This window comes from Schistocerca americana, chromosome 9 (assembly GCF_021461395.2).
Source record: "Schistocerca americana isolate TAMUIC-IGC-003095 chromosome 9, iqSchAmer2.1, whole genome shotgun sequence".
Classification (NCBI taxonomy): domain Eukaryota; kingdom Metazoa; phylum Arthropoda; class Insecta; order Orthoptera; family Acrididae; genus Schistocerca; species Schistocerca americana.
The window spans coordinates 58,422,548-58,433,318 of NC_060127.1; the positions used below are offsets into that span (position 1 = coordinate 58,422,548).

A 10,771-nucleotide genomic window follows, 5' to 3' on the forward strand; every position below is an offset into this window, starting at 1 on the left:
TTTGTGGAATAAAAAAAATGATAACGTGCTCGCCTCCCATGCAGGTGGCCCAGGTTCGATTCCCGTCCGGGCTGGAGATTTTCTCGGCTCGTAGATTGAATGTTGTGTTATCCTCATCATCCATTCATTCTCATCACCGGTACGCAAGTCGCTTAATGTGGCGTCGACTGAAATAACACTCTAACTCGGAGGCCGAACTTCCCCGGATGCGGCCTCCCAGCCAACGATGCCATACGATCATTTAATTTTTTTCTAAATGAAGCCTCAAGGTAAGACGCAATAAATTCAAAGACTTTCGTGTTGTACTTGTGGAATCACATATTGGCAAATCCTGTATTAAGTGCATTCTATTTAAAAATGAAAGGCGTTCTACACTATATGATCAAAAGTATCCGGACACCCCCAAACACGTACGTTTTTCATATTAGATGAATCGTGCTGCCCCCTACTGCCAGGTACCCCATATCAGCGACCTTAGCATTGATTAGACATCGTGAGGGAGCAGAATGGGGCACTCCGCGGAACTCACGGACTTCGAACGTGGTCAGGTGATTGTGTGTCACTTGTGTAATATGTCGGTACTCGAGATTTCCACACTCCATAACATCCCTGGTCCATTGTTGCCGACGTGAGTGTGAAGTGGAAACGTGAAGGGACGCGTAAAGCACAAAAGCGTACAGGCCGACCTCGTCTGTTGACTGACAGACCGCCGACAGTTGAAGAGGGTCGTAATGTGTAATAGGCAGACATCCTATCCAGATCATCACGCAGGGATTCCAAACTGCATCGGCATCCACTGCAAGTACTATGAGAGTTAGGCGGGAGGTGAGAAAAGCTGGATTTCACGGTCGAGCGGCTGCTCATAAGCCATAAATCATGCCGGTAAACGCCAAACCATGTCTCGCTTGCTGTAAGGAGCCTAAACATTGGAAAACTATGTGGAAAACTATGTGGAAAAACGTTGTGTGGAGTGACGAATCACGGTCCACAGTGTGGCGATACGATGGCAGGTTGTGGGTATGGCGAATGCCCGGTGAACGTCATCTGCCAGCTTGTGTAGTGCCAACAGTAAAATTCGGAGGTGGTGGCGTTATGGTGTGGTCGCGGTTTTCACGGAGGGAGCTTGCACCCCTCGTTTCTTTGCGTGGCACTGTCACAGCACAGGCCTACACTGATGTTGTAAGCACTTTCTTCTCTCCCACTGTCGAAGAGCAGTTCGGGGATGGCGATTGCATCTTTCAACACGATCGAGCATCTGTTACTAATGCAGGGCCTGTGTGCGGAGTTGTTACAAGACAATAACATCCCTGTAATGCATTGGCCTGCACACACTCGTGACCTGAATCCTATGGGGTGTTTTGGAACGCCGACTTCGTGCCAGGCCTCACCGACCGACATCGGTACCTCTCCTCAGTGCAGCACTCCGTGAAGAATGGGCTGCCATTGCCCAAGAAACCTTCCAGCACCTCATTGAACGCATGCCTGCGAGAGTGGAAGCTGTCATCAAGGCTAAGGGTGGGCCAACACCATCTTGAATTCCAGCATTACCGATGGAGGGCGCCGCGAACTTGTAAGTCATTTTCAGCCAGGTGTCCGGATACTTTTGATCACATAGTGTGTTTTTATAAATGAAAAGTGGTGTGTCTAGACGTATTGATTCTTTTAACTAGCAAAATTTTTTATGATCCCCCAACTTATCTTTAGTAATTAGTAGTTGCTACTGAAAACTGGCTAACTAACTAGGTAAGAAACTAAAATGGTGGAACACTCTTGTAGGAAATGTCTGTCATTATTCTACATAAATAAGACATCAAGGCTGCAGGAGTAGAGGAAAAACCGAACAAGTGCGGGCAGGCTCCGCTCTGGAGGTTCCGTACAGACTTCATTACGTATACAGGCAGTCCATGTGTAGGTTTCGATGAGCGAGTTTGCGAGTGCCAAAATAAGTAGTACAGATGGGCGTATCTTTTGTTTGCATTAATTTAGAAGCTTACATTTTTTACTCCGTCATGGGACCGAAGACCTTAGTATTTGACATCAACTTGATACCTCATCCCGATCGTGAGAAAAAGGCGTCTTAAGATGACGGACAGACAACGGACAATAGAGTGATCATATTAGGGTTCCAACTGAGATACGGAATCCTTAAAAAGTTGAATTATTCAAGATCTAAATATCGAAGAGATTTTGCAACTGTATCTCCTTATGTTACAACACCCATGCAGCTAACATAATTGTTCCTTGGAGGAAGGAAGATTACAACACTAAGAGATGTCTAGTGCATGAGATCTTCCATCCAATCATTTTGTGATGGTCTGGCAGCATCAGACAGTGTAGATCGCAATGAAACTACTGAAGAAATCAAATATTGCGTATATTCTTTGCATCTTACAAGCTCCCAAAGTTTAATTTTGAAATTATCCATTTAAAGCACTAACTTACACTGTTAAAATCATGTTTATGTTGAAAAGTATAAGAAGTGTAATTAACTGCCTCGAGTATATGGAAGAGAACTCAAAAACTTGATTAAGTAAAAACGTATTTTGACATATGCAGTTACTGTTAAAACCTTACTTTACCCAAATTTAGTGTGTGTGCGATACCATTCTCTGGACTAAACCCCTCAACTGTTTGTCTGCAATCTTTGCCAGCCGTAAGCGATTTGATTGAGCTACTTTTCTCGAAAGTTTCTATTCAACGCTGTTAAATTTCTTCCAATTAGAATGAGCCTGTAAGGAAACTTTTCTGTGTTCATTCGCTCGCCTTTTGCCCGCTAAACTCTCCTGCCTCGTATACCGGGTGGTCCATTGATAGTGACCGGGCCAAATATCTCACGAAATAAGCGTCGAACGAAAAAACTATAAATAACAAAACTTGTCTAGCTTGAAGGGGGAAACCAGATGGTGCTATGGTTGGCCCGCCAGATGGCGCTGCAATATGTCAAACGGATATCAACTGCGTTTTTTAAAATAGTAATCCCCATTTTTGATTACAAATTCGTGTAGTACGTAAAGAATTGTGAATGCTTTAGTTGGACCACTTTTTTCGCTTTGTGATGGAATGCGCTGTAATAGTCACAAACATATACGTAAGTGGTATCACGTAACATTCCGCCAGTGCGGACGGTATTTGCTTCGTGATACCGTTTACCAATTGCGGAAAAGGTCGATACCGTGTTGATGTATGGCTATTGTGATCAAAATACCCAACGGGCGCGTGCAATGTATGCTGCTCGGTATCCTGGACGACATCATCCAAGTGTCCGGACCGTTCACCGGATAGTTATGTTATTTAAGGAAACAGGAAGTGTTCTGCCACATGTGAGACGTCAACCACGACCTGCAACAAATTATGATGCCCAAGTAGGTGTTTTAGCTGCTGTCGTGGCTAATCCGCACATCAGTAGCGGACAAATTGCGCGAGAATAGGGAATCTCAAAAATGTCGGTGTTGAGAATGCTACATCAGCATCGATTGCACCCGTACCATATTTCTATGCACCAGGAATTGCATGGCGACGACTTTGAACGTCGTGTACAGTTCTGCCATTGGACACAAGAGAAATTACTGGTCGATGACACATTTTTTGCACGCGTTCTATTTAGCGACTTAGCGTCATTCACCAACAGCGGTAACGTAAACCGGCATAATATATACTATTGGGCAACGGAAAATCGACGATGGCTGCAACGAGTGGAACATCAGCGACCTTGGCGGGTTAATGTTTGGTGCGGCATTATGGGGGGAAGGATAATTGGCCCCCATTTTATCGATGGCAATCTAAGTGGTGCAATGTATGCTGATTTCCTACATAATGTTGTACCGAAGTTACTACAAGGTGTTTCACTGTATGACAGAATGGCGATGTACTTCCAATATGATGGACGCCCAGCACATAGCTCGCGTGCGGTTGAAGCGGTATTGAATAGCATATTTCATGACAGGTGGATTGGTCGTCGAAGTACCCTATCATGGTCATGTCCGAAAGAACAGATACCATCTTAGTACATATATAGTTAAGGCTCACCGGTCACTTGACCATCTTCTTCTTCTGTGCGGATGCACGAACTGTGCCCGAACTCTTACGGGAATCGGCAACGTGCCGCGAGTAATGAGTATAATGGGCGAGGGCACTACGAATGTAGTGCAGCACAATACGTTGAGAATGTGTGTTTCGCGGAAGGCGTGCCAGAGATAAATCCCTGCAGTCGCGCTATCCTCTGTGTCCTCGGTGGCTCAGATGGAAAGAGCGTCTGCCATGAAAGCAGGAGATCCCGGGTTCGAGTCCCGGTCGGGGTACTCTTTTTCATCTGTCCCCGTTGACGTATGTCAACGCCTGTAAGCAGCTAAGGGTGTTCATTTCATTGTTATTTTCCAACAGCACAACGCTCGGCTACATATGGCACGTGCCTCTTTGAACTGTCTGCGTGTCCCTGAGGTACTGCTGTGGGCCAAAGATTCGCAGATCTGTCCCTGATAGAACACGTGTGGATCTATCTTGAACATCAACTCCGTTCCAATGCAAGTATTCAGGATATCAGAGGCTGACCAAAAAGTTGTGGGGCAGCTTGGCTCAAGAGAAGATATTACGGCCTTATGACAGCCTCGTCAACTGAATCAGTGTATGCGTCCAGGTCAGGACAGAGGGTGCGCAGCCGTACAGGTAAGTGGGTTCGTATTGCCAAGGTATTTGTGAATCTGACTATTTTGCAGTCCCTGAAATATCATCACAGACTGTTTCAGCCCATGAAGTTTCACTTCGTTGCTTCCCCCCCCCCCCCCCCCTCCCCTCCCTCTTCCTTCTTCTCTCCTGTGCTCCACTTTTTTTGTCCTAACCACATCTGCCACTGGTCTAGCGTTATCTTCTGAAGTGCTCATGTTTGTAAAGGGGTATAGCGAAAAGCATTTATGCAACCGAGACACAAAAATTTAGAGTATCTCGCGTATACGCTGTAACCGATTAATTAGCACTGCAGTCCCTACGAATTCACAGCGAATTTACTTCAAAACTGCATTTCATGTTCCTGATTGTTTGTTTCATAACTTCTCATTGGGCATTATCTTCATAACACGCATCCTCCTTATCTACATGTTTGGAATTACTTGCACATCAACTGTATTTCTTGCCATAAACATCCTTATCGTAATTGCGTCCTATATCTTGCCTCACAACGTTCAAAGGTGGCGTTTGTTCTAGGTGTGTCTCTCTGATGTGATTAGTAATCACTGCCTGATAAGTTCCTTCCCGCGTTTATAGTTTTCCCTGGGAAGCTGGGAGGTATTTGATCTTTTGGGTTAGACGTTAGGGTGTCTCCAAACTTTAGGGTCAAAATTGTACAGACCGCAGAGTGTTTTGAAACGGGAACTCAATGGTCGTAAATGTTGAGTGAACAATGTGTTTTTGAGACGCTTATTTGGAAACATATTGCAAAAGGAACAAGTGGATGTCGTACAGACGTTTGTGTACAGGCTGTCCATAAAGTCCCGCTATCATTTCGAAAAATTATAACGTGGAAACTCTTATTATAGAAAGAGCATCGTGGTGTTTTCGTAGAACGTTTAGCAGCCCTTGAAGGTATTTTGTGTTATACTACAACTGTCTATTTGTCACCAAGACGCGTTTAGAAGGTTCAAACCTCTATCATCAGGTGGATTTACATTTGTTAGTATGACATACGTGGGTGTTGTGTTACGATTTTGGGGGAACTTGTGGCACTGTCTACTGGAGAAACAAAACACCGTTTCAGAACATGGTTTTGCGTTTTCCTTTTTGACTAAAAACTAAACGTAAAACAAGTAAAATAGAATACTTCCAGTCGTCACAGATTACTGTCACTGCCGTATCACATCGCGCGTTACTGTCATGTTTTGAAAACAAAGATTGCGTCTGGAAACTATTAGGTTTAGACACAACATGCGTTGGAATAATTATTTCTAGTGGTAAAAAATCCGATTCTGTCAAGATTATGTAGCTTAAATTTCATACTCGTTTATGTAATCAGGCGACATCTTGCAAACTCTAAGTGCAATACTTATGTTACCAACAGTTGTAAAATTATACAGAAATAACAAATGTGGTTGGGATTGAGAGATAGGAATGAAATGCTGGAGGCGGAGGGACAGAAAGAAAAGAGAAAAAGAGAGAGAGAGGGAGAGAGAGAGAGAGAGAGAGAGAGAGAGAGAGAGAGAGAGGGAGGAATGATTGGATGAGAGCAAACTTTCCAAAGCAGAAGGTTCTTAAGATTTTATCTGTTACATGTAATAACTATTTAAAGGCATGCAACTTCCTGACAGATTAAAACTGTGTACCGGACCGAGACTCGAACCTTTGCCTTTCGCGGGCAAGTGGTTTCAAAGTAAAGTTTGGAACGTAGGAGACGAGGTACTTGCAGAAGTAAAGCTGTGAGGACGGGACTTGAGTTCTGCTTGGGTAGTTCAGTTGGCAGAGCACTTGCCCGGGAAAGGCAAAGGTCCCGAATTCGAGTCTCGGTCCGGCACACAGTTTTAATCTGCCAGGGAGTTTCATATCAGCGCACACTCCGCTGCAGAGTGAAAATGTCATTCTGGTATTTAAAGGTACACTGTGTATGTCCATAACCCAGTAAATATGCATTTCCGACCACTGGTTCCCTATCTTAATGCAACCGGTCGTGGACCCATTATCACCTGTTTCAATTTGACCCCAAAGCTTTGGACATCCTGTATAGTTACCATCCTCCGCCTTCAAGCCTGACGTCTAGGATATGTTTCATTAAGTTAACAGATAACTCTCGCTGACAGACACGTTCCCGATTATCTGTGAGGAACAAGAGGTTAGGTTAGGTTAGTGTTGTTTAACGTCCCGTCGACAACGAGGTCATTAGAGACGGAGCGCAAGCTCGGGTTAGGGAAGGATGGGGAAGGAAATCGGCCGTGCCCTTTCAAAGGAACCATCCCGGCATTTGCCTGAAACGATTTAGGGAAATCACGGAAAACCTAAATCAGGATGCCTGGAGACGGGATTGAACCGTCGTCCTCCCGAATGCGAGTCCAGTGTGCTAACCACTGCGCCACCTCGCTCAGTAAGGAACAAGAGGTCTGAACACTATTGGATTACACCACCGGAAAATATAGCTGCTGGTTTCACTGAAGAATGGCCCATGTGAAAAACACGAACAGGAATTGCAAGGTGTAAAAAGACTATATGCAGATGTGGGATTATTCGACAACATCAACCCTTTGTGACTGTGAATTTCAAGAAGCTACGTAGCACTTATACCGATGTAGACTATGCCACGCAAGATGTACCATTGTCTTTAAATCTTAAATTAGCATTTAGTTTATAACCGTGTGTGTATATGTGCGTATCTTGTACTCTGACAGGAATAGATAAATAAATAGGCATACTATGAATCTGCATTCGATATTGGAATGAACTTGCCTCTAAGCTTTCAACAGACAAATGCCCTCGCGTATCGCACGTTTGTGGCAAGTGTCAGAGTTGAGATGCCGCTTTTTTTTTTTTAATTGGAAAAAGAGGACAGCCAATACAGCGTTTTAGGTTCTGTTCTATGGTTGACCATACTGTCTCTTTAAAATAAAATGATGCTGCCGCGGATATTCGAAATGGAAGAGCCATCAAAAATCATTGAATTTGCAACTACGGCTGGCAACAAATAAGAGATTTAGCACTGAAATATTTTTAAGGGCGAAATTTTTGCGGTTTTCCTTTTTGATGCCATATGTTCAACCGTCTTTCATTTTTTTTAGAACTAAATTGTTAATGAGCTTAAGCATTTTCCATGAGTTGGGTACTAGACAGATTCCTGTTGCGACTACTTCAAAATAAGCACAGTCGTTTGCATATCTGTCTAATCCAGAGGAAGTGGCTCAGAATGTCGTATTGGAATCTTATCTGTCGGTGGAAACTGCTCGACACTTCTATACATTCAACGAATTGATTGGCAGCACGCTCCCACACTAACGACTTAATCTGACACTAACTGCGTAAGTGTATGGCCATAGAATCACATGAAATAGCCTACGACGTCGCTTTTACTATACTGTGTCTCGTTTTCAACGCATAAAGCGGTTCTTTCTGGTATGGTAACTAGAATTAGGTCTTTGTTATACTTAGCTCTGAAAAATAACTTCTTCCCTTTTGACGTATTTAGATTCGCATCTGTACCTGTAACAATAACTCAGAGTTTCTAGTACATAAATTCTGAAAACAGGGCAAAACTATGATATTAAAAATTCAGCTCACAATGTAAAAAAAAACAGCTTTATAGATAACCACGCGATTATAATAGTGTATATATATTTTTTTCCTATTTATTCTTTGCATTCTTTCTTTCCACGTTTGTCCCACATGAAATTTAAAAGCTTATGTACCATGTAGCGTCTAACTAGTAATGCTATAAAAATATACGAGCGTTGGAAGTTTAGTAGTGGCAACTATTCACTTACAGCTCGTCCAAAATAGATATGTGTTTCAAAGTTTTACTGACCTTCAAAGTAGTCACCAGCATTGTGTACAACCCGTTGCCAGCGATGTGGAAGTCGTAGGATACTCTTAGCCGTGCCAGTTGCGTTGACAGTTCGAGCGGCGCGGGTCTACTGCCCGACGAATTTGTAGCAGTTCTGAAGCGAATGCCGTTAAGTGTTTCCTTCAGTTTAGAAATCGGGTTGAACTCAGGAGGGCTTAAGTCGGGGAGTGCAGTAGGTAGTATAGCACTTAGCAGTCGCATCAGTCAAACAAATCAGCAACAGCTTGCACTGTATGTGCTTGAGCATTGTCCTGCAAAATGATGGTCAGGACCTGCAGAAAGTGTCATCACTTCTGTCTCTAAGCTGGTCGTACGTTGTGTTCCAAAAATGAACAGCATAGAGACAGAAGTGATCACACTTTCTGCAGGACCTGACCATCATTTTGCAGGACAGTGCTAAAGCACGTACAGTGCAAGCTGTTGCTGATTTGTTTGACTGATGGGGCTGTTAAGTGCTATACCACCTACTGCACTCCCCTGACGTAAGCCCTCGTGAGCTCAACTCGATTTCTAAACTGAAGGAAACACTTCACGGCATTCGCTTCAGAACTGTTACGAATTCGTCGGGCAATATCTACATCTACATCTACATGGATACTCTGCAAGTCGCATTTAAGTGCCTGGCAGAGAGTTCATCGAACCACCTTCACAATTTTCTATTATTCCAATCTCGTATAGCGCGCGGAAAGAATGAACACCTATATCTTTCCGTGCGTGCTCTGATTTCCCTTATTTTATCTTTGTGATCGTTCCTCCCTATGTAAGTCGGTGTCAACAAAATATTTTCGCATTCGGAGGCGAAAGTTGGTGATTGGAATTTCGTGAGAAGATTTCGTTGCAACGAAAAACGCCTTTGTTTTAATGATGTCCATCCCAAATCCTGTATCATTTCTGTGACACTCTCTCCCATATTTCGCGATAATACAAAACGTGCTACCTTTCTTCGAACTTTTCGATGTACTCAGTCAGTCCTATCTGGTAAGGATCCCACACAGTGCAGCAGTATTCTAAAAGAGGACGGACAAGCGTAGTGTAGGCAGTCTCCTTAGTAGGTCTGTTACATTTTCTAAGTGTCCTGCCAATGAAACACAGTCTTTGGTTAGCCTTCCCGACAACATTTTCTCTGTGTTCCTTTCAATTTAAATTGTTCGTAATTGTAATACCTAGGTATTTAGTTGAATTTACGGCTTTTAGATTAGACTGATTTATCGTGTAACCGAAGTTTAACGCGTTCCTTTTAGCACTCATGTGGATGACCTCACACTTTTAGTTATTTAAGGTCAACTGCCACTTTTCGCACCATTCCGATATTTCTTCTAAATCGTTTTGCAGTTTGTTTTGATCTTCTGATGACTTTATTAGTCGATAAACGACAGCGTCATCTGCATACAACCGAAGACGGCTGCTCAAATTGTCTCCCAAATCGTTTATATAGATAAGGAACAGCAAAGGGCCTATAACACTACCTTGTGGAACGCCGGAAATCGCTTATGTTTTACTCGAGGACTTTCCGTCAATTACAACGAACTGTGACCTCTCCGACAGGAAATCACAGATCGAGTCACAAGTCACGATATTCTATAAGCACGCAATTTCACTACGAGCCGCTTGTATGGTACAGTGTCAAAAGCCTTCCGGAAATCCAAGAATACGGAATCGATGTGAAATGCCTTGTCAATAGCACTCAGCACTTCATGTGAACAAAGAGCTAGATGTGTTTCACAGGAATGATGTTTTCTATACCCATGTTGACTGGGTGTCAATGGACCATTTCCTTCGAGGTAATTCATGATGTTCGAACACAATATATGTTCTAAAATCCTGCTGCATATCGACGTTAACGATATGGGCCTGGAATTTAGTGGATTATTCCTACTACCTTTCTTGGATATTGGTGTGACCTGTGCAACTTTCCAGTCTTTGGGTACGGATGTTTCGTCAACACAACTTGCACTGCTAAGAGAATCCTACGACTTCCACATAGCTGGCAACGTGCTATACACAATGCTGCTGACTACTTTGAAGGTCAGTAAAACTTTGAAACACGTATCTATTTTGTACTAGCTGTAAATAAATCGTTGCCACTGTTAAAGTTCCAACCTTCGTTTAATAGATCGTCGTCGCTATGCAGAAAGGGTTCTGGGAACATAAAATACTTTTGGATCAATAATGCACAGAAAACACTAAAGTTACTTTTGAAATTATTGTTTGTTTCTTTATCGCCCCTTGATCAAGAAGTATTTC

At 43.2% G+C, this 10,771-nt stretch overlaps 1 non-coding gene across 1 annotated transcript; it reads left to right on the top strand.

The window, feature by feature from the left end:
• The first annotated feature begins 4,224 nt into the window (after positions 1-4,224).
• On the top strand, positions 4,225-4,298 carry Trnas-uga. Its single transcript has one exon. It is a non-coding gene; the product is annotated as a tRNA-Ser (tRNA).
• The last annotated feature ends 6,473 nt before the right edge of the window (positions 4,299-10,771 follow it).